Below are 24840 nucleotides of genomic sequence, written 5' to 3'. Positions count from 1 at the left end.
TGCGCGGGATGGGGCTCTTTTGAGGTCAGGCCTTTCGTGCTGGCTCGTGTGCAATCTTCCGGAATCCTCTGCACAGGGCGGGGAAGCAGCACTGACTACCACTAACAGGCTCACGGTGGATTTTTAATACAGGTGTTTTATTTGAGAAGTTTATATCCTTCATTGTAAAGAGCTAATAAAAAGAGACAGCTACAGGCCATTTGTAAGTGCACTTCCAAAAACAAAATTCAGAGGGTTTACTAAATGGCAGGAGCCTGGTCAATAGCTGTTTTAAATGCATTTATTTCTGTTGGGAGGCAGACTTTCCCCAAAATACCTTTGTTGTCAATAGGCTCTTTGTTCGTTGAGGTACAGCGTACAAATAAATGCATTTATAGGACTTGCTAATGGGCGAGGGCTTTGAAATTAGTGGTAAGTTTGCAGTCTATAATATACCATGTAGTCATGTTTGATAAACTCAATTTTAATCTCATTAAGTGGTGTCTTCTGTGATTCTGTGTAGAGATCCTTGAGCTAATTCTATCCTACTTGGTTTTCACAGGAGAAAAAAAAATCCCCAGTGGAACTGTTTACCAAAGTGTGTGTGTGTGTGTGTGTGTGTGTGTGTGTGTGTGTGTGTGTGTGTCTGTAAAATATTCCTTTTAGATGAGCAAGCCCCAGAAGATGCCTGGTAATAAATAGCTTTTACAGTTGGTTAAGCATCAGAGGTGGGGAGGCATCTAACCCCAGAATTATATGACACCTTTTGTGCATGGCAATTTCAGGAACCTTATTGTTGTTCAGAAAAGGTTTGAAATATTTGGGAAGTCATGTCTTTCTTTTCACTCCCTTGGTTAGGATGATTTGGAATTGTAGTCTTTGTGAATAACCCTTTGATGAGATTATTCCCCCAAAGTCTGCTGAATCTATAGGCCTCAGAAGTGGCAATTCTCGTACAAATCCTGGTACCGATGCTACCCATCATTTATCCAGTGTCAGAGTCAGCTAGCTGTAGGTGCTTGAAAAATAACATCTCACCTAATTTTACAATAGCTTATGAAGTTGACATTTTTAACTTACTTTTTTGATTGGAAAGCCAAAACTCAGATTTGTGCAGTAACTTGGTCGACATTATACAGCCAGGAAGTGACAGAGGAGGGATTGAAAGTGAGGTTTGCCTGTGTGGGCGTCCGTTTTCAGTCCACTCTACTGCCACCTCCTCTGCCACCCTGCCTGTTTATGCAGGCAGGAGGTTACTGCTAGGCTAAATGACTACCTGGCAGAAGACTGTGGAGCTGGTCCTTTCTATTATGTTATGTCTGTCTCGGAAGCCCATGGGTTTACAGACATTCTTGCCATTTTTTTAGACACCTTCAGCTGTTAGCTGCTCTATAGACCTAATGTTTGGGAGAGTTTTTGGGAACCGATGATCAGTTGCGTGAGAATGAGATTTTCTTTAACTTGCTCTACGTAAACATGCTCCACAGTCGAAGTGTGTTGGTAGAAACATGTTTCTGGGAGGCAGGTGATCCAAGTGATAATGGTCAAGAAGCATGAAATAGACAGAGATAGGACCCAAATAAATGCCATGAAAGTTCACGTCATTTTGTTCAAAGTAGAAACTTCCAGTGGAGCAGAGTCACCCTGCCCCCCACCTCCGTCAGCTCAAAAGATTTTGATTTGATAATTCTTTGTGTGTAATCTTCAGGATTTGAGCAAAAGACATTACTGGCTTCCTTTTTCATCCAGTTGAGATCACGTCCCCACAAGGGAAATTGTGGGTTACCGTGGGCTTCAGGATGGGGATTGTCTAGGCTGGAAATCCTTCTAAGGGATTCAGTTCCTTACCCAGGGCCAAACTGCTTGTCTGGTTCAGCAGGAAATGTCTACTTGAATCTGCTTTTCTTGCTTTCAGCTGCTTGTGACTCTGAATTCCCTGCTGCCCTGAGGAAGCCTTCCCCAAATCCTTGACCCAAACACTCCTTGGTAAGCCACTGGCGTGGCTCAGATCATTTCAGAACCTTACTCTAAATGCTGTTGCATCACCTCCAGAACAAATCTTCATGCTTTTGTGGTAAAACTTGTCTCTATGGTATTCAGACATATATTAGGTAATATCTCCATTCAGTTAAACATATGCCATGCACCATGACAGGTCTTGGGGATATGGAGAGAAAGTACATGGTCTTTGCTCTGAAAGATCATACAGTCTAGTGAAGAAGACTGCAGTCTCAGAATGCAAAAAAGTGCCAATTGAAAAGATGTCCTTTTCCTTAAACATGAGAAAAGGTACAATCATTTTCAGAAGGGCTTGTGGAGGGGAAATTTCTGGCCCTTTAGAAAGACAACCCCTTAGTGCTTTAGAGGGGTGACAAAGCAGAGGGTCCTGGGGGTGATGTGTCCTCCTGCAAGGTCCCCCCAGAGGACACAGTGTGGGGTGCTTCCTGAGGGCAGTATTGGTATTGCCAGCCTGCTCAGGTGGAGGCCAGTTAGGAAGTGTGAACAAATGCATTAGCCATAGGGCCAGAGCTTGATGCTTGAATCCTTGTACCCCACGTTACAGCAGCTCTAATGCTCTTCATGGGCACCTCCTTAAATTGGTCATTATATGTAGATTCAAACAGCCTTCCAAGTACAATATCCCTCTCAACTCAATGAGTTTCTGTGTGCTTTCTCTCTAAAATGGAGGGAAGTGAAACCTCCTAGTATTTATTGATTTGTGTACCATTGCTGCTGCTGCTTTTTTTTTTTCTTTTACAATTCAATGAGTTTTTAAAAATTGAGTTATAATTGGCTTATAACATTGTATAAGTTTGAGGAGTACAGTGCGTTGGTTTGATACATTTATATATTGCAATACAATTACTACAGTAGAATTAGCTGACACTTTGTCACATAATTATCGTTTCTTTTTTTGTGTTGAGAACAATTAAGATCTAGTCTCTTAGCAACTCTGAAGTTTCATACAATACAGTATTGTTGACTATAATCACTATGCTGTGCATTAGCTCTCCAGAACTTTTTATCTATTGGTTTCAAGTTTGTACCCTAAAACAACATCTCCCCAATTCCCCCATCCCCCAGCCTCTGGTAACCAACATTCTACTCTCTATTTTTACAAGTTCAGTTTTTTTTAGATTCCACATATAAGTGATACCATACAGTATTTGTCTTCCTTTGACTTATCTTACTTAGCATAATGCCCTCAAAGTTGATTCATGTTGTCACAAATGGCAGCAATTCCTTCTTTCTCTTGGCTGAGTGATATTCCATTCTTCCTATCATCTATCTATCTATCTATCTATCTATCTATCTATCTATCTATCTATCATCTCACATCTCCTTTATCCATTCACCCATCAGTGGATGCTTAGGTTGCTTCCATATCTTGGCTATTATGAATAAGGCTTCCATGAACATAGGATGCAGATATCTCTTCAAGATACTGATTTCAGTTCCTTCTCATATATAACCCAGGAGTGGGATTGTTGGATCATATGGTACTTCAATTTTTAGTTTTTTGAGGAACTGCCATACCGTTTTCCATAGTGGCTGTACCAATTAACATTCCCACCAATAGTGTATAAGGGTTCTCTTTCTTTACACCCTCATCAACATTTGTTATTTTTTTAAGCAAAAGCCATCCTAATCATAGCTATATATATATATATATATATATTTCTTCAGGCTTCCATTTGCTCTTTAGAACTTCAGAATAATAATTTTTTTCATCCATCAAACACTAAAAGGGGCTACTAGGCAGGTGATCCCCCAGTAACCATCCAGTGAGACAGATGCGTAGTTTTGTAAAGGCAGCCAAAACCAACAGAATAAAGATTCTTGTTTCCATTTCCTTCTTCCCCCCCCCCATGAATATAAGGTAGAGTTAAAAATATATACATAAAGATATATAACTATATATACAGACAAACACATAAACACATATATATGCACACTGCTATAGACTGAATGTTTGTGGTACCCCCCTTCCCAAATTCATATGTTAAATCATAATACTCAATGTGATGTTATGTGGAGATGGAGCCTTTGAGAGGTGATTAGGTCCTGGATGTGAGGCGGAGCTGTTGTGAATGGGATTAGTGCCCTTATAAAAGACCCCAAAGATCCCCTGTCCTTTTCACCATGTGAGGACACAGTGAGAAGACAGTCATTTATGAACCAGAAAGCAGGCTGACACCAGACACTGAATCTGCCAGCACCTTGATCTTGTACTTCTAGCCTCCAGAATTGTGAAAAATAAATTTCTGTTGTTTATAAGCCACCCAGTCTATGGTATTCTGTTACAGTAGCCTAAATGGACAAAGACAAATACGTACAAATTCACAAATGAGACCTTCACACACACACACTCACAACTCAGACACACATATGTACTTATATAGCATTCTCACATTCACATAGCTACAAATACACATAAAAGCATACACATGCATGTATATATGCATGTATATACACATCTAAACACACACACATACACTCTTACATGCACATTTCCTGTTTCCTGGGAAGAAACGTTTATTTGGTGACAGTGGCTTCTTTTTGTCCATTTGCAGATTCACTCCTTGGCCTTTATCCCTGTAGGACGCCAGGCTGAAAGCTTTTAAACAGCAGCAGCTTTTGTCCTGATAGCTATGTCTTTGTGACATAGATTCTCAGAGAGACAGAGGTATTAAAGGAAAAAGGTCTCTAAGCAAAGCATAATCTTTCCCAGATAAGTACTTGTCTAGTGCCAGGTTTCTGGGCTCAAAGGGGATTAGTGGGGACAAGCACCTGAGTGAGCATTCAGGGCCTGAGTGCTAATTCTGGTTTTGTTACTAACCAGTAGGGCAAGACACTTACCTTCTCTGACCCCAGATTCTTCACCCGTAAATGAGGGTCTGGCCAGATGATCTCCAAGATTTTAGCTCTGAAATTCCACGCTTGTCTCTTTCCCAGTGATAGAGGAAGTACAAAGCAGAATAGGATGGAAATAGTATGTGAATATCTGAAGATCTGAATCCCCACCCATCTTGAGGAGGAATAAGATCAATCCCCATTCCAAACCAAGAGAACCTCTTTACTTCCTCCCTGCTTTGCTCAATGCGCATGTTAGATGTATCTGTCAATCACTGGTTTGTACATGTGGTGCCTCTCACCGTGAAAACTAGGCTCTTGAACAATATAATTGGTCTCATTTTGGTTTTCTGACGGCAGGAGCGGTTCCTTCCCCTGCCTGACTCTTGCCTCAGCTCTTATTGATTTTCACGGTGAAAGGGATTCATCTGATGCTGTGTGCAAGTAGGTATCAAGATCCCTTGAGCAGAGAGTTTTGCATTCTACCTGTTTGGCATTTATAAGGTATTTCATGAACACTGCGGGTGATTCGTGCCCCTTTTACTTTTGGCCGCCCTTGCAATGAATGCTGCTGAGGTAAGGAAGGCCTTTCTTTTGCCAGGTAAGGATCAAAAAAGGGGTGGCTCTTAAGACCTCCCTGGAGCCTGAAGGGCATTAGGTCCGTCCCGCAGCTCCTGGAAGTCAGATGGTTCCCTGCTTACCTGCCTGTGCTCACCTCTAGCTGCTCCCACAGATCCTTGTACTTCCTTTAGCATACTGTTTATCAGATTATATTGCAATCACCTGTTTATTTCTGCCTCTTTCAGGATTGTAACAACCTTGAGGCTTTGTCTTGTTTCTTGTTGTATGCTTGATGACTTGCCTCTAGTAGGTACTCAACTCAGTAAGTATTTCTTGAAATAATGAATGATGAGTTAATCTGGATGAAAGCAGGAATGAATGGAGGGCATTTTTTGGGGGGGAGCCTGGAGATGTGGTTTTAGCGCCCCATGCTGGGATGTCCCTGGCGGCTCCGTCTACTGAGCTGGCACCAGGGAGCTCGCTAGTCTCCTTTGTGGCAGGCCTAAAGCATGTTTTTATTGGCCGGCATGGTCTATTTTATAATGCTGAATTGGAACACCCTGCATAGCCAGGGATTTCTGCAGTGGAGATGAGTTTTGAGAGCTGTCCCATTTCTGAATAAGTGATAGTTCCTCTTGTCTGTAACACAGGGAGGAAGTGAGTTTGCATGTCCGTCTACCTCTGGACAGGCTGAGAGGTGACCACAGCTATTGGCATGCTAGACTGAAAGGGTCTAATATTCCTTCCAGCCCAACTCTGAAGCAAATAGCTCCTCTTGTGTCCCCCAAGGCCCCTGTGAGGCTTGTGCTCAAGTCACTTGAACATCTAGAGAATCCAGGTCAAATCTTGGGAGTCAAGATTCAACAAAAGAAAGCATGTTTTTTTTTTTTTTTAATTGTGAAAGACTAAAGCTTATCTTTTATGCAGATGGTCAGCATCATGTTTGCTTGTGGCAGAAAAAGCCTAAAAGATACATGAGGGTTTTTGCAATTTAAAACACTTATTAAAATCCCTGTTGTATGCCAAGTTCTATAACTATGTTTTGGGGGAAATAAGTAACATGTACAGTTCCTCTTGTCTGGAAATAAAACGGAGAAATAAAATTCTTTGAGCATCTTCATTATAATATTTTAGCGTGCTTCATTCTTGTCACAGCAACTCTGATTTAAGGATATATTCCTTCATGTCTTCCTGGGAGGGGAAGTGTGGTATTTTAGGCTTTAACAATACACTGCATTGCCCCTCCCAGGAAGAGATGAAGGAAAATACCCATGAAACAATTGGAGTCCGTTCCAGTTAGTACCTGATCAAGTGCCAAAGCTTCAGATTGAAAGGGCAACAGAATCTCTAAGAAAGAGGGATCTGTAAGTGGACAAATCTTCAGAGGGGAGAGAGGAGAGCACTTAGACCTTGGAGGATGAATACATTTAGTCATGAAGAGGACGTCCCAGTAAGGGGCAGGTACCCACGAGAGCAAAGACATGGAGATGGGAGGGAATGTTGGGAAGGTTGGAAAAATTCTATCTTGGTTGGGATGCAAGTCCAGGATGAGTGAATTCGTTAAGGAAGAGGCTAAGCTGTTGGAACAGAGATTTAAAAAGTCGGGGGCTTAAATCCAATAGAAGTTTGTTTCTCTTTCACACGACAATATAGGTGTAGCTGGGTATCTAGAAAGGATAGTTGCCTTTGTCCAAGGTGTCTTCCAGGGACATGGGCTTCTTTTATCTTGGTGCTTCATCATCTCCTAGCGTGTCATCTGTGTGCATGTATGTGGTCACGGCTGGCTTGCCACTGCTAGCCATGGGGAAGAGGAGGAAAGGCAGCCTCCTTTCCATGATGAGATGTGAAGTTACGTGGCACTCTGAAGCACAGAATTAAGGTGTCTGGCCGTGCCTCCCCGCAAGGAGGAGTGATAACGTAGGTAGGGTGGCAAGATCTGTTGCTAAGAGAAAAAGGGAGACAGTCATCTCTGCCACTGTGCAATAAGGAAGGTGGGAATAAAACCGTAAAAGACTTTAAATGCTTTATCAGAGAACTTGTAGTCTTTCTAAAGATATTGAAAAATCATTTTGGACCTTTTCAGCCAGTGAGGGAGCGGCCAGCTTTGGCTGTCTGGTGAGGGAAATGGGCAGAACTTGCTGGTAGTGGCCACGCTTCGCTGTCTTGAAGACCTGATTTGTTTTTTTTTTCTGAATTTTGCATCTGTTTCAGGACCACATTACTGCGAGCCACACTGAGTCAGTTCACATAGAGGATTACATCTGGGTACACCATGTCTTTTATTTCTTTGGCTTTGTTCTGTTTGAATATGTTGGCCTGAAGTCAGAGCAGGGAGAGGGCGCAGGAGGGATTACTTTCCAATCACAAAGAAATTAGATGCCTAAACTAGTGACAGTGATTTTTTTAAAAACAGTTTTTAGAAAAATTGAACTTATTCCGTTTACCCTTATGGTAGGCTTTCTGGGTGGTGGGAAGGAACCTATTTTTATTTCATGAAATGGATCTTGGCAGTAGAGGATTTAAAACTAACTTTGGATTTATTTAAAAAGTCATCTCCTTACCACTAACTTGTCTTCTGTTCTTAAAGACAGGAGAATGTTTACAGTGCTTATAGAATTTGCAGTTCTTCTCCAGTTGTGTGACAGTCTCATTAGCAAACTCATCTGTCAAAGCCTTGTTAGATGATCACAAAGGTACTTGCCCAGGACCCAATGTGGACTTCTAACCAAGCCGTGTGTGTATGTGCGTGTGTCTACAGTATGCGTATGTCTGTGTATGTGTGTGGGCGTCTATGTGGATGTGGATGTGGATGTGTGTGTGTGTGTGTGTGTGTGTCTATCTGTCTCTGTGCATATTTGAAATGTGGTGTTCAGGACATGGTGGTGAGACAGACTTTAACAGCATCCATTTTTTTCTCAAGTAGTCCCTCTCATAAAAGGTTGTATCCAGAAGAGGACTTAAAACATGTGAAAGAAAAAGTAAATTGAACGGTTCTGTTAGAATATAATACCAAACACTATGGCTTCTTTTCTCCTTGCCTCTTCATGTAGGAGAATCCATGAACATTTTTCAAACAATTCAGTAAATTACTCTTTGGCTGACTCCCATGTTGAGATAAGAACTTCTGGGGAGAAAAACTGTTATCTAATAGCAGTATGGAGCCTTTTTTTGAAGAGAAACAAAGACTGTCTTTCCTACCGAAGCAGATGGGATCGCTGCCACTCAGTCTCAGGTACCGAACATGTGCTTGAGATGAAGACTGTGAATCTGACAGCGTGATCACCAGCGCCTGCACCTTGAGAGGTAGTTTGGAGAATGGTTAGAAGAATGGCTTCTACAGCCAGATTGTCCAGGTTTTAAGGTCACTTGGCCACTTCCTAGCTGGCTGACCTTGGGCAAGTCCCTAGCCTTTCTGGGCCTCAGTCTCCTCATCTGTGAAATGGTGTGATGTCCCCTTGCACAGTTGCTGTGAGGATAAAATGATTGGTACCAGTAACGTGCTCAGAGCAGTCTCCAGTACGTAGAAGCACTCAATTAAAGAGCCAGGTTTTTAAAACTCCAGAGCCCATGTTCTTCTCACTTCAACACAATACCTCACTGAGAAAGGAGGGCTCGGGTATAACAGCCGGTTCTTGGGCATGGAATGAGAGGATGAGGAAGCATGCTGCTCGGCCCCAGTGGATGGAGAAGTGTCACTAATGTCTGCTCAGAGGCCAAGAAAAGGGAAGGAGAAAGGAGCAATCAGAACATCAAGTGTCACATAGCTTTCTTTCCAAAGTATTATTAAGAAAACAGATGTTAACTGTTTGTAGTTAGGGACTATATCTTTTTTTTTTTTTTTAATTTTTTAGCCGCTCTGCGTGGCATGCAGAATCTTATTTTCCTGACCAGGGATCGAACCTGTGCCCCCTGCAGTAGAAGCGCGGAACCTTAGCCACTGTACCACCAGGGAAGTCTGTCAGGGACTGAATCTTATTTATTTTTACGTCCATAGTGCTTGGCCCCTACTAGGAGCTCAGTAAATGTTGGAGTGTGTTGGCCTCTTTCTGGTTCATTCATTTGTTCAGCCATTGGACAAATATTTATTGAGTACCTGTTGTAGACTAAGCACGGCTTGAGGATCTTGGCGATCAGCAGTGAGGAAAATAGACAGGGACACATCCCCCCTGCCCTAGCGGAGCCTTCATTTCATCTGGACAGTGAACCTGTGCCAGCTTCTAATGTTCACCACCTCTTTTAATAAGTACAACACTCCACTTTCCCTCCCCGCCCCCAATTTTGTTAAGCAATCTAGTCTACAGTTCCTGATATTTTTATTTCTTGAAAGTTTGACATCAATGATTTTCTCAAATATTGGTTACCAACAGTGGTTTGGGGCTCTCCTTGGCATGTTGTGTAATATAGAGGAAAGAGCTTCCTTCTTGGTGTCAGAAGACCTCCTGGGTTTGAATCTTAGTTCTGTTATGAGTTGAGTGGACTTGTGCATCTTCTGTGTTTCCAATTCCTTTATTGCAAAATGAGAAGAATGCTTATCTTGCAGTAGCTTGTCTAGAACTTGTGCGGTCCTAAGAATCAGCTGGGAAACCTGAATCCTGTACCTTAACCCAGAATAAGCTAAGAATCCCCCTCTTTATTATTCTTAGCAGCTCAGAGTACAGAGTCTTGCACCAACACTACACTATTATTACAATTTCATGTTTCTCCCTTGCATTTGTTCTTCCACAGTTTGCACGTATGATTTTAGAACCTGAGCTTTCCAAGTGTAACCAAACAGAAGGGGCGGCAACACTTTTCTAGAAGGTTCAACAGGATTCACCAGGCAAACTAAGAAAGCAGTTCAGTCACTTTCACTTTCAGCTTAATTCATCTAGCCATGCTGCCTCCCATTAAGCCTCAGCCCTGGAAGATGGTCCAATGCTTTGCCACTCAAAGAGTGCGGTATATATAGCACCGTGGGCATCTCTGGGGAGCTTGTTAGAAATGTGGAATCCCAGACCCCACCTTAGACCTACTGAATCAGACTCTGCAGCTTAATAAGTTCCTCACATTACTGTTTGAGAAGCACCTCTGGGTCAAAATACTATTCAGGTGTACTGTTCTTTTTAAATTATGGTAATAATTAGTGACGACACTCACTTCTGATTCAGGACTGCATGGCTCTTTAAATAGATATATCTGCATTAATGCTGTAGTAATGACATCACAGAATTGCTGGGATTTATGAGCTAGAGAGTAAATTCTATATGTGTTGAAAAATTAGATAAATTTGAATTTCACATGACAGTTTAATAGGGGCTTTAAAATTTTAACATGTGTAAATCATCTTCTGCTTTCTCAATGGCTTTTCCTGAGTAGTGGGATCAGAAAAGAAATTTATGTTATTCTGAGTTATTTTCCCATGTGGACTTGTAAGTGATTAAATGATTAATTTATAAATTTGCTCTCTGATTAGGAGGTGACTTTGATAATCTGGATCTGTACTGGTCTTCTAAGACAACCTGGTAAATAAACAGAAATGGCTTCCTGGGTCTTTGCTTTTTAAAACCTATTGCCAGCTGAAAGGTGTAAAGGGCAATTTAATAAATACAGACAGCCTGTAAGCAGCTGAAGACAAGAGATGCTTGAATTATATATGTCTGTGTGAGTGGACAAGATGTGCTTTTCAAGATTGATGATTTAAGATGTTCTTTACATTCCTAGCCTGCTTAAACAAGGCTTAATTCTAAACAACACTTTCTTGTTTTCTTGCTTTTTCAAAATGCACTGTCCTTCTCCATCCCTTCAGGATTGATTGCAGGCGTGATCTAGGATGCTGCCTGTCTGAAGCTGTAACTTCTCTGTTTTTATAAAAGGAAGATTATCCCTTTCTTAATTCTTTGTTTTCATTGATGCCAGATGGAAGGCTTTCAGAAGTCAGTTAGCATTCATTGCACCTTCCCAGAAGGTGCCTCAACTTTTGATTGAGATGTTTTTGAGAATTCTGTGTTAGTGGCGTCTTGGCATCCTCCTGTCTTCTTTGACTTTGACGGCTTCTCCTCTGCCCTCCTCCCCGTTCTCCTGGCTACTCCCATCAGGCGTTTGCCTCAACTTGCCATTCAGCTGCTTCTCTCCTTCGCAAATCCATCCTCTCCTTAGAATTTACAGGGTTTGATTACTTTCGCACTTGATCAGCGGTTCCCAAACTTTGTCCTGCCAGGTTTTAATAGGTATTCTGCTCTTCTTGACCCCTAAAAAAATGAATTGGTCAGGAAAGAGTGCAAATTGCTGATTTAGACAGAATTAAACATCGTTCTGCTTGTTTATTTAACCACAGGACAACTCAGAACCTTTACTATGCTGCCAGGTGGGGGTTAGGTTGTTGGGTGTCTTATTTTGAAATTTCTTTCCTGGTAGAACCCTCTTAGGAAGTATCTAGCAAGACCAGTGTTCAGTGGAATGTACTTCAGGACCTCTTCCTTAGTATCTCTCCCACGTGCCTCTCTCCGTCCTATGCTGTGTCTAACGATCTCATGTGCTGCTGCAAATTTAGTATTCTTAAATTCGTCCTGAATTCACCACCACCAACAATAACTAACCTCTACTGATCACTGATTTTACTGCCAAGACATTTTCTCAGAAAAGCTCCTTTGCCTCTTCAGTGTCTGTGAAATCAAATTCAAACACCCTAACCTGATATTCAAGACCCTCTTGGACCAACCAGCTGGCAACCACACTTCTCCCTTCCCCAGAGTTCAGCATCCTGACTGTACCATTTATTTGTTTTGTTTATTGCTTGTCTTCCTCAACTAGAACGTGCGCTCCATGAGACTGGGATATTTGTTTTGTTCGTGTGTATCCCAAGCATCCACAACAGTGTCTAACAAGTAGTAGGTGCTCAGTAAATGTTTCAAATATAGATTGAACGAATGATGAAGCGTTCTCAGTTTTGTCTCCTGCCTGTGCTCACTGTTGATTCTCTGCTCTTTCCTTGTTCTTGTTCACTTCTCTTAGCCCTTCATCTTGATCTGACATCATCTCTCTACACCCTTCAGAATCTACCTAAGTACCATTTCTTCCAAAGAGTCTTCTCTAATCATGACCCTTCTCTCATTGTAAGGATCCCTCTCTTTGGAATGTTGTTCTTTATACCTGTCTTGTCAGTAAATACAGTCAGCCTTGCAGTAAAGTTACTTTTAAGCTGAAAAAGGATCCTGGGGTATTCATGTTTGCCTCTTACGTCACTGTGGAATATGCTCAATAAATTTATAAATGAAGGGAACAAACCCAAGATTGTGCTTCTTGTAAAGTGAGCCCTGTTTGTGTCTTGGCTGCATAGGGTGGACCGCAGCAGTGCTGTCACGCCTCTGCATCCTCACTTGAGCCTTTGACGTGAATGCTTGACATCAACAGTCTGTTACCGGGAACTTTTAATTCTCCAATGTTTCTTTTTTCCCAGAAGACATTTCTTTGGTATGTTACAAAGCTTGGGTTGCAAAAATTTCAGCTGCTCATTACGTTAGGAGAGGATGGGCTAAGAATTGAGAGATGGGAGGGTGGCCAGGGGCTCGATGAGTTGATTTTCTTTTTGGTTTCATTTCCACATTTCATTCTTTTTTTTCCCTCTTTTGGGCGAACAGGTTTCCCACTTCCCAGCAAAATTTCTGTTTAAATTTTTTTCCCCAGTATCTTTAATTCTTTCTCTTTGTTATTTGCTTCCCCTCCCTTCCCTCAGAGAAAATTCAGACACTCCCACATGTATAAACAAATGCTGGGAAATTGCAATTCTCTTTTATGCAAAGTACATTTTCTCGGGCAGCTCTAAGCCCTGTGTGTGTTCTAAGGCTGCTGACATGGGCTTTCCACTGAGCCACAAGAAAGTGTGTCATTCTTTCTCTTCCACAGCCTGTCTCCTGTCCCCAGGGCACTCAGCAGCAGCCAATCCATAACTTGTCCTCTCTCTCATAAACCCTCTCTAATCCCCCAGGCCTTTTCTAATACAGCTTTTCCATTTATTCATGTATCACCAGCTATGACTTGTTCTGTTCCAAGGTGGGGATTAACCAAATGAATAGAAATATATATTTATTTGGGACATAGGATAGCAAAGGCTTGGGAACCAGGCAGAATTTCGTCCTCAGATTCCCATGTACTAGTTGTGTAACCATAGTTATTTTTCCTTTCCTAAGCCTCAGTTTCTCCATCTGTGAAATGGGGATAGCGTGACTGCCTCATAGTGTTGTGGCAAGAACCAGATGAGATAATTCATGTGAAATTTGGAGCACAGTGTGTAGCACCTGGTGATCACTCTCTAAACGGCCAGGACAGTGTGGATGATGCTCTCAGCCTTTCTGGCATCTGGGGTCCTAGGGCCTGAATCTTTTTCATCCTTCTGTGCCTGACACATAATAATCAAGTCATTTTTGTTTCAAAGACAAAAATGCAGGATTTTGCCTTCAAAAGCCATTCAACTAAGTAAAGCGAGGAGCAGGGCTCCTCAGTTGGTCTCAGTCTGCCATGTCCAGGCATTTAAAAGAAGAGGCTTGTACAAGAAGTGCAGTGGAAAGGTGTAGATTTCCTGGGATCTGGCATCCCCTATTAGTCTATAAGCAGACCTTTAAGCAAAGGAGAGCCTTTATGAGTTGTTTAATACGTTGGGTGACACTTCTTGGATGATGTGGTGAGATTCTTAAGTAAGAATCTCATTTCATTCACTTATAAATGAATGGAACAAACCCAACATTGGGTTCCAGTAAAGTAAGCCCCATTTGTGTCTCAGGCTGCACAAAGTAGACTGCAGCAGTGCTCTCCAAGCATCTGCGTCTCACTTGTGCCCTTGAGATGAACGCTTGACATCCCTCCTTAGAGCATGGAGATGACCTGAGTTTGTACTCTGGCAGTGGTGCCAGATCTGCTCAGGAGAATGCAGGTTTCTTCACATTTCCGCACACGGTCCTGTAGATTTCTGGATTGTACTTCCTCCTCTGCAGAATGAGGAGATTGGTTAGATTATCTCTAAGATATTCTAGCACTGAAGATCACATTTTCAGTCCCGATTTAAGAGCTTCTTTATATTTCCTGAAGGGAAACTTCTTTATATTTCCTGAAGGGATCTTCACCAATCACCGCCTGGGGGACTGGCTTTTATGTTGCGTGCTCTGGTGTGAAAGGCATACATCTTTCAAGTTGACCTCAACTTTCCTCTTTTACCTTTTCTCTTTTGTTCCTGCTTCCTCTCTTCTTTAAAGGTGTCAAGTAAAGCCAACAGTGATGAATCAGGTTTACTTTTCTTCTGGTGACGGTGAAATCAGTGAGTGGAGAGGTTTCGTCCTGTCTTTTTCCTTTTGCTTGTTCACATCTCCCTTACTGAAATTTCCTTGGAGCTTTAGCATGTTCTCTCTTCATCATGTCTTTCCCTTTGTGATCTAAGATTTTCTGTGAATAGTGCCAGTTTTCTGCAGCCAGCCATGGAAAGCAGCGCTGCTTAAACTCACAAGGCCCAGCAGATCCCCTGTGAGTGTGGCTTGCCCAGGGGTGGGGGGATGGTGGGACACTGAAACATCTCCAGATGCATGAGTACGGAGATGCGTAAACAGTGTACACTCACTGCTTGATTTCCATCTGTTTTATCTGGATGATGACAGCACCTCAGACTGGGTGCAAAGATTTCTCCAGGGATGGTCAAACGGTGGCCTGAACATACAGCAGGCTGGGAACCAGAGGTGACTATTTCAGCAGATCTTGGCTGTAGCTGAGCCTATTTCTGCCAAGCCAGGGGTTGTCTTGGTCTCAGTGGAGCCGGGACTTCTGTAGCATTGTTACACTCTGGGCTGTAATCCTGACATTTCTGGCATTTAGGCCTCTTTCTAAGCGTGTATTAACACATTGGGGGTCCCCATCAGAGAGGGAACAGGGAGCCCAGGAAGTGGGAGAGTGGCCCTGTGTTGTGATGTCTTCGGATCATTGCCCTCTGCCTTTGTCGGGGATTCCTAGGTGAGGACTCTGCTGGGTGTCAGGGGGACCATCAGAACTCCCCCGGTAGAGGGAGATACACAGCTAAGCTGTGTCACTCTCGAAACTTTGCATTCCTGTCAGCTCTGGAGAAAATTACCTACTCCTTACGTCACAAGGGAAGAGTAACTGTTTCAGGACAGGCCATTTGCAAAGACCGAGACCCTGATAGAAAGGCACATAACCCCCTGCTCTAGTTTGGGTTTCCACAGAAGCTGAGCCTGAGACAAGAATTCCAGGGTGCATTAGTTACATGGGAGAGGATCCCGAAAACAGTGGCGGGGAAGTGAGGAATGAGACAGGAGGAAGGATGTCAGCAAAGGACGTGTTATCAAGAAAGCTGTCCCTGTGGACAGCTGGCACTTGATCCCACCGGGAAGGTCTGGGATACAGTGTAGCACAGGTGCCTCCGGGGTTATCCCACCTGAGACATGAAGGATCTGCTGGCCAGACAGCCTCGGGCAAAGAGATGCAAGGGGTGAAGTAAGAAAGCCCACGGGGATGTGGTGTAGCACCGGCAGCTCTGCTACAGCTGTTATCCCAGATTCACCGTCCAAAGGAGCTTAGTCATTTTCTTTACAGAGAATGAATCCAAAACTCAGAAAAGCAACTGAGCCTCAAGGTCACAGAGCCAGTTCTTGAGATTCAAGGTCACAAGGATCCAGGTTCCCTGACTCCGGTTCTAGTGCTCTTTCCACTTGGCCACTCAAGGCAGAAATCTAAATTTGTAATGATTTATGAGGTGTGTGGTATCAGATTAATGGAACAATATTCCCTTTCTGTCGTGGATTTGTTGGTCTTTTTCTAAGTGAAAAATTGTCAAAGGGATTCAATCCTGAGAGCCAGAGAAAGAGCAAAAAATGGCTGAATGTGTAAATAAAGTCTCCCAGGAAGATCATATTTTTGAAGGTATTCATTATTCTTGTCTTTTTGTCATTGTCATGTCTTAAGTGTTTACCTGGGCTTCTAGCTTTTTGCTTTTCCAAGGACAAGGCTGATCCATTCTAGAACAGCCTGACAGCCATCACCTTAACAATGGCTTATTAATATCCAGGTTATTTAAGATGCAGAGGAAACATTTATCACAGAAGAGCAGCTTCTCAACATGTCCCGCCAGGTGCGATGACGCATGTGCCTTTGTGCATATCATGCATTTGTGGAGCTCCTCTGGATGAAAGGGTCAGGATTGCTTATAAAGCATTGTGTTAGGTGAGAGCGGGCTTGCTCTTCGATTCCGAAATGCCCACAAGCCTTTGGTAATGCTGAGAGTGAAGCACCTGTGTGATTCCCAAGGCTGAGCCAGAGGCTTTAAGCAGCCTGCACCATGACCAGCTTACACCAAGGGGAACACAGGCTGAGGATGCTGACCGAGGCCTCCGGCAGAAACAAAGCCCCTAGCAGAACGGAAGTGTTTACATTGGAAATAAAATGCCTGGGTGTGACTCTGAACTCATGGGACTAGCTACAAACATGACAGATGATTCTGAGGTTTGGGCTAATCATGGGATTAGCCAAAGACCACGTAAAAGTGGAGAAAAGGCTTGGAGATTCCATCTACATTTTCTCTTAATTCTTGGATGCATTTTGGTTGCTGAGTTATGTCTCCATTTTCTTATTTATCTGAGGCCCAAAGTTTAAGTCCTACTATGTGATCATTTATAAACTTTTGGAAAAGAGATCTTCATATTGGAAAAGCTTGTCCAAGTCTTTCTTTAGAATTCCCAGAAGGGAATTGCTGGGTCTTAAGGTCAGCACATTTTTTTAAGGCATTGGATGCAACTGGTCTCCAGAAACGGGGAGACCGTTTTTATACTCCCTTTTCCAGTAGTTTCTGGTATCTCTTCCCTTAGATCTTCTTCAGTTACGGATGTGTCATTCTTTTTTTATTTTGCCAGCCTGATAAGTAGAAAATGATATAACATCATTGCTTTAATTTGCATTCCTTTAAATATTATTGTGATGTTTTTTCTTGTGACTGTTGCCTATTCGCACGTCATATGAAGTTGCCTGTTCTTGAAAGACACTGATAATGCTCTCCTCCCCTGCCCTACCCTTTTCTGCTGCCGGAATAACTTTAACTAAGCCAGGCGTTCCATTGCCTCTTCCCTTGGGTCCCTATATAGCTATGGGCTGGCTAGAGAGTAACTGTGAGCCCCTGGGGAGATGGACCACCCACTAGAACTGCTCCCAGCTCCGGGCATCACCTGCCTGTGTGTGCAAATTAGACCAAGTGGTAACTTCCGGTTAACAAACCTGTTTGACAGAAGGGATTTCAATTGGGGATAATCCTCATTCACTTCAATAAAGCATGGAATGAGTCCGGGCAAGGCGATCCACTTTTTACTCTCTAAAGTCAGACCTTTCTGTGTTTTGTTGTTGGTATAGCTTGCTCTGTGCTGCCAACTTTTGAACTCAAAATGTGTTTTGTTTAAAAAAATAAACATGACTTTCTTTGAGTGACTTACTTTTGCCTTCTAAAAGGAAGTGACTGGACGGGGACAACCATATTCTATATCAGGCCATCGACTCTGAGCCCCTTCATTTCTCATTTTCCTCTGTCTGGGGTAGTGCTCTGGGCTGCTGTTTTTGAGAGAAAGGTCTGTTAAAATCAAGAAATATTCACCCTTTTGGTATTTGCCCAGAGTTGGGCCCCTTGGAAATGGGCAGCTTTCCCCATTTGGGTGTGTTCTTTAGGACCTTTCCTACTGGCTTAACGACTTGGCTCGGTCTGTATTAGTAGTGAGGAGATATCAGCTGTCTGTGGTTGGAGTGGACTTTTCAGTGTCGAAGATGAGCTATAAGCCAGGTAGATGCTAATCAGGAGAGAAGTAAAGCTGAACCTGGCCCAGTCCGCCTGAAATTGGGTATATTTATTTCCCCCACGAATTTTCTTGTATATGGGGTGTGACCTATTCTCTTGGAACACCATCAAGATAATGAAAAGGAGAAAACAGAGAGCAGGAACCAACAACATGAACGCAACCTGCAAAGGTCAGGTTAGCGAGGTGTCAGGCACAAGGTTTATACCCTGCATGCAGGACCCTTTCTTTCCCACTAGAGGGCACTCTTGTCACTCTTAGAGCGATAGTACCTGGGAAAAACTGGTTGCTTCTCAGGAAGTCCCCAGAAGCACACTGCATTTAAGATGCTACTTTGTGTCTCAGCTTCCATTCTCAAGGTGTGTTATGAACATAACACTCTCCAGCCCAGACAGGAATGGGAAGATTAGTGTCTGGAAACTTCTGTTGTAAATTAAGCATAGTCAGTCCCTGCTTATTTGTGTTTCATCAATGAGATGTGATTGTAGCCCTGGGGCTTTTTTACACTTGCAGAAGCAACGTCTACTTTTGAAGTGCTGTACCTCCAGTCTGCTCTTCTCCTTTGCCCACATACTTGGTGTAAATGTGGCTGCAGCAGGTTTGTATGGAGGTCAGTGGAAGATGAGAACTTGATCTTCTGTGTTGATCCTGTTTACTTCGGGAGAGCTGGAGAGTACCCATGGTTGGTGTGGGTCAGCCTGACAGGAGATTTTCCATTTAGAGAGGATTTAAAATTTCAAGCAAGGGAAATGCAAGCCATATTTCACTCACTCAATACATCAGGGAGTGCTACCATTTAAAAAAAACCACCATTCTGACTTCTGGGGTTTCCAGGTCATCTGGCAGCCGCTGTGTGGGGTCAGTTCCTTGACCCTTGGTCAGAAGTTCCTCCAGATTACAAGGCATCTCTTTATGGACATCTTTGCATTTACACCAATCTTGTTTTAAAAAATTTGTCAGCCTTGGAGGATGTGTGAGGTGACTTGCCCTTTACTTGTAAGAATGAGGGGTGACTCCCCCCTAGAAAGTCACCAGTGTTAATCAGTAGAGCTGCTGGCAGTGCTATTCCTCTTGGGGGTATAGGTTTTGGGAGTGGTCGTTGCTTGGCCACCAGCACAGTGACAGCTTGCTTTCTGGCTCCTTGAAACTAAAGTTCCACAGGAAGAGCATAAAGGACTCACATAGCAAATATTCCCCCCTCCCACCCCCGATCCACGACTATTACTACCAGCATCCTTACTAGCTAATAATTATATAGCATTACTATGCTCCAGGCATGGTTTATTTTTGTTTATTTTAATAAGCTTTATGTTTTAGAACAGGCTTAGATTTACAGAAAAACTGTGAAGACAGTACAGAGTTCTCATATACCCTATACCCAGCTTCCCTTATTATTAACAAATTAGTATGGCACATTTGTCACAGTTAGTAGACCAATGTTTGTACGTTATTATTAACTAAAGCCCAGACTTTATTCGGATGTCTTTAGTTTTGACCCACTATGCTTTTTTCTGTTCCAGGTTTCCATTTAGGATACCACATCATATTAATTGTCATGTCTCCTTAAGAGCCTCTTGGCTATGGCAGTTTCTCAGACGTTCCTTGCTTCTGATGACCTTGACAGTTTTGAAGAGCGCTGGTCAGGTGTTTTGTAGAATGTCCCTCCATTGGAATTTGTCTGAGGTTTTCTCATGATTAGAGTGAGGTTACAGATTTTGAGAGGAAGACCTCAGAGATAAAATGCCATTCCCATCACATCCTATCAAGGGCACATACTGTCCACATGACTTGTCATGGTTGATGTTGACCTTTGTCACCTAGCTGAAGTAGTGTTTAGCAGGTTTCTTTCCTGTAAAGTTACTACCCCCGTATCCAGACTGGGTTCTTGGAAAAAAGTCACTGAGTGGAGCCCACACTTAGGAGTGGGGAGTTATGCTTCACCTTCCTTTTTTTTTTTTTAAATTTATTTTATTTATTAATTTTTGGCTGTGTTGGGTCTTCATTGTGGTGTGCAGGCTTCTCATTGCAGTGGCTTCTCTTGCTGGGGAGCACAGGCTCTAGGCATGTGAGCTTCAGTAGTTGTGGCACGCGGGCTCAGTAGTTGTCGCTCGCAGGCTCTAGAGTGCAGGCTCAGTAGTTGTGGCGCATGGGCTTAGTTGCTCCGTTGCATGTGGGATCTTCCCGGACCAGGAAGCTTGAACCCGTGTCCCCTGCATCGGCAGGTGGATTCTTAACCACTGTGCCACCAGGGAAGCCCCATGCTTCACCTTCTTGAGGGCAGAGTAGCTACACAAATTCTTTGCAGTTCTCCTGCCCAGGCAATTTATCTCTTCTCATCCATGTGTTTATTCAGTTGTTTATTTACATCAGTATGGATATTCATGGAGATTTATTTTATACTTCGGGTTATCATAAAATATTACTTGACTTTGTTGCTCAGATTGTTCCAGCTTTGGCCACCGGGAGCTCTTTCCATTGCTCTGTGTCCTCTGACCTACTTCTCTCACTGTGAGATGGTTGTTGTTCTTTTGAGTACTTTCTTATTTTCTGACACAAGATTCTCCAGGCTCATCTTAGCATCTCCTGCCCTAGTTCTAGAATCAGTCATTTCTCCGAGGGTGGTATTAAAACTAAGATCTGGGCACTAAGTGTTCTTGTGGCTACAGGGTTGCTGTCGCTTAGAGGCCCTCTCAGCGGACAGAGCAGGGAAAATTATGTGTATGTACTAATTTATAAATTGATCTGTATGTAACCATCTGTATCTGTATTAAGCTAAACATGAGCATACTGATGTCTCCAGTTCTAATCCGTTACCATGTGGACCATTCTGGCCTCCTCCCCTGGGAGATCTGTGATCTCCTACTCCAACAGTATGGTAAACTTGACTCCCACCATCCGCCATGTATTTACTTAATTGTTCAGTTCCAGTATGCATGTATAGCAGTGTCAGAATTGTTGACAAGACCCCCATGGAAAATAGCTTTATCCCCTAAAGTACAGTGCTGCTTATGTACAGTTTCCTTTGCTGTAGTTTTACAGACTCCTTATTTCCAAAGTTGCTTAGGGAGCACCGTTTTTTTTTTTTCTCCACTCCTTTCAGTGAGGTTGTTTCATACGTTTGTAATACAGTTAGATTGTTTGGTCACATTCTGCATTTCATCTTGGGATTTCCCTAACCTTTTACATGATTTAAAAAAAATTTACATATATTAAAGTTCAGTCTTTGTGGGTTTTGAGAAATGCAGGTATCGCCATTACAGTGTCATAGAGAATAGCTTCATCACCCTATGAATTCTCTGTGCTTCACCAGTTCACCTATTTAACCCTTCCCCAATCCACTGATTTTGTTTTTTTTTTGAGCAGGAAAGGCCATAACCTCACTTTATTTGTATTTCCGCCTTACACAAAATCATCAGAATAGGAACAGAGATGGGCAGGGAAAAGGGCTGAAAGTCTGTTCAATCCACATGTTCTCAGGGCTATCCCAGAGAGCACTTGAGCCTGAGTGCCTGTTGGCGTAGCCGCAGATCCAACACGAATTCCTCATGCCTTGGCCTGAAGTCTTCACAGATTGGTGGCGTGAGCCCTGCAGTTCTCATCCTTTGCCCATCTTGACGTAAGGCAGGAAAGTGGACTGAAAAGCTCCTTTCTGATGGGCAAGGCAAATCAGAGCCGATGGTGTACTTCCTGCACCTTCTGTGCTACAGGGACAGAACCTGAAGCTGCTTCCACGGCTCTAGACACTTGCAGGCAGGGCTAGAGGCCGATGGTGTAAGAGCGGCCTGTGGGGTTCTGAATAGCAGAGCAGACTGGTGCTGTCACAGCCCACTCATACCCACCACCTTGGAATTGCTGCATTGCCAGAAACGCACACAGGTGGTCTGGCCTTCACACACGGTAATGGGCTGCTTAATGGGGAAGAGGATGGGAAACCGTGAAAACATCTCAGGAGCGTGAGTCTCTGGACAGATACTCAGAGTGATGTCCTGATAAAGCACAGTCTCAAAGTAGCCTGCAAACCCATTGCAGCACTGTGTTCACCTCCACGGGAAACTCCAAGGTGCAGTAGCGGTTGTTGTCAATCATGGGATCTCTGTTGGGATGGCTGAAGGTAAAACAGGGTTGGGGTGCAGACAGCTGGTGGAAATCGTGCAGCCGTACCACGTAAAGCATCTCAAACTGGGCCTCAGGGTCGCGGTCCTTTTCCCGACAGGCTCGGACCTCATTGTACAGCTTGGAGGAGGAGATGGGAGCTAGAAAGGAGGTATACTCCCCAGGGATGCTCACGCCATCATCTTTTAGGAAGCGCTGGGCTCCATCCAGGCACTCCGATGACAGCTCATTATCAGCTTAGGACCCCAGAAGCTCACTGACAATGATTCCCGCTTTCTCTGGAGCCACCCATTCCCACATGTCCGATGAGACTGCTGTCACCTGGCTTCCCCATTCTTCAAACTGCCAGTTCTCCAGCGTCACCACAGCATTTGGGTTCTTCTCCACAGCGTACAGCTTTATCCGCCAGTCAGCCTGCTTGGCTGCCCACAGGGAAGCGTTCACCAGGGGCCCCTTGCCAGCAATTGGCATTGTCAGTTTTCTTTTTTGTATTTTAGCCATTCTAATAGGTATGGCTGTAAGGTATGCTGTGGTATCTCGTTGCTTTATTTTGTAATTTCCTAATAATGATGTAAAACATTTTTTTCACAGGCTTATTTGTCATCTATATACCTTCTTTGGTGAAATCTCTGCTCAGAGCTTTTGTCCATTTTATTGGGCTTTCTTACTGTTGAGTTTCACGAGTTCTTTGGATACGAGTCCTTTGTCAGATATGTGTTTGCAAATACCTGCAAATTTCTCTGGCTTCTCTTTTCATTCTTTTAACAGTCTTTTGCAGAGCAGTTTTTAATGTTAATAATGTCCAATTTAGATCATGCTTTTGGTGATGCCTCTAAAAAACTCATCTTCAAACCCAAGGTAGCCTAGATTTTTTCCTTTGTTCTCTTCTAAAAATTTTATAGTTTTGCATTTACATTTAGGTCTGTGATCCAGTTTGAGTTAATTTTTACGAGAGATGTAAGCCCTGTGTTTAGCTTTTTTTTTTTTTTGCATATGGATATTCAGTTGTTCCAGCACCTTTACTTGAAAAGACTATCCTTTCTCCATTGAAATGCTTTTGCTCCTTTGTCAAAGGTCACTTGACTATTTGTGTGGATCTGCTTCTGGGCTCTCTATTCTGTTCCATTGATGTATGTGTCTATTCTTTCACCAATACTGTGCTGTTTGGATTACTGTAGCTTTACTGTAAGTTTTGAAATCATTTAGTGTGATTCCTCTAATTTTTTTGTTCTTCAGTATTGTGTTTGTTTGCTGTTCTAGGTCTTTCGGTCCAGGCATGGTTTTAAGTCCTTTACATATATTAACTCACTTAGTCCTCACAGTAACCCACAAAGAGGCCCAAAGAGGTTAAGTGGCCTGTTCAAAGTCACAAAGCTAATAAGTGGGGGAGGCAGGACCCAAGCCTCAGCAATGTGGCTGCAGACGCTGGCTCACATCCACCCACCAGGTGGCTTCTGAAGGTAATAAAGAAGGGATCCTTGTTTATTTTTGACACCTTAGTGAGAATACTTAGAGGCGATTTCCTGGACCCATTGTCTTGGGAAACAGGCAGCTAGTGGGGAGTCTCAGAGTTCTTGCTTTAATTTCAGAGACTTAGGTTGACACCTGACTCCACCAATTATAAGCCTGGCTAGACCTTGGGCAAACAGCGCTCTACGGTCAGAGTCTTCACCTGTAAAATGGGAACATAATGGACCTTTAATGGGATTCTGCTGGCTTACTACACAGTCCCCTTTCTCAGCAAAGGTGGGTGTCTGTGCAGTGTGGTTCTGCCCCATGTTCCCAAACACTTGTTTTCAGCTCTCTGATACTATATTGTATTATACTTAACTGTTTTCATGTCTGATTTCTCCAATATACTGTAAGCTTTTAAAAGATAGACCTTTTAATGGGTATCATCTATCTTTTCATCTCTGTCCCTAACACAGCGTCTGGCACATGAAAGGCTCTAAATAAAATGATTGTTCAGTAAATGCAGCAGGATATATTATAGATGGGTGAAGCTAGAAACAGGCTGACTCTAGGCACTGTCCGTGGCTCAGAAGGCAGTTCGGAAAAGGACTCCAGGCCTAAATTCTCCAACCTAACTCATCATAACCACAGAAAGAGACACCATCTTCAATTCAGACTGTTCTGCTCTGTCCCCTAGAAAGTGTCTGTGCTTTCCTACCTCTACTCTTATTCCCAGAAAGTGGGAAAGGAAACCGCCTCCCCACTCCATCACCACTCACCCCTGCTTAAACCACACGGGAGCCTGAACCAGTGGTGAGAACCCTGCACTTGTCAACAAAGGGCCTTGGTAGGGCTCCCAGCTCAGCCACTGGCCACCTTCATGATCTTGGGCATACTCCTAAACCTCACCATTTCCTCATCCATAAACTGTGGCTACGATTTGTTAAGGAGAATAAGCAAGCAACACAGGAGTGTGTACTTTACACTATAAAACACTAGGTAAATACCAAGAGCTATCATTAGATAATAGTAAAAGCTACTAATTACCAGGTACTTACTCACTGACAGGCACTGC

General features: G+C 43.1%; 1 protein-coding gene, 1 long non-coding RNA gene and 1 pseudogene across 4 annotated transcripts in view; 1 reads left to right on the top strand and 2 right to left on the bottom strand.

Annotated features, from left to right (window-relative positions):
• Positions 1 to 23255, bottom strand: part of LOC309641297 (protein arginine N-methyltransferase 5 pseudogene) — a 369652-nt pseudogene extending 346397 nt beyond the window's left edge. The window contains exon 1 of the transcript XR_014268784.1: positions 20402 to 23255. The product of XR_014268784.1 is annotated as a protein arginine N-methyltransferase 5 pseudogene (transcript). The remainder of the gene's footprint in view (positions 1 to 20401) is intronic.
• Positions 1 to 24840, top strand: part of ST6GALNAC3 (ST6 N-acetylgalactosaminide alpha-2,6-sialyltransferase 3) — a 550290-nt gene that overhangs the window by 62210 nt on the left and 463240 nt on the right. The gene's annotated exons all lie outside the window — the stretch shown is intronic.
• The window catches only part of LOC309641494, a 664930-nt gene that overhangs the window by 392632 nt on the left and 247458 nt on the right, over positions 1 to 24840 (bottom strand). The gene's annotated exons all lie outside the window — the stretch shown is intronic.

This window comes from Balaenoptera physalus, assembly GCF_965194825.1.
Source record: "Balaenoptera physalus genome assembly, chromosome: 1".
Classification (NCBI taxonomy): Eukaryota; Metazoa; Chordata; class Mammalia; order Artiodactyla; family Balaenopteridae; genus Balaenoptera; species Balaenoptera physalus.
The sequence above is the reverse complement of the archived record's forward strand: the minus strand, read 5'-3'. Positions and strand labels throughout refer to the sequence as shown.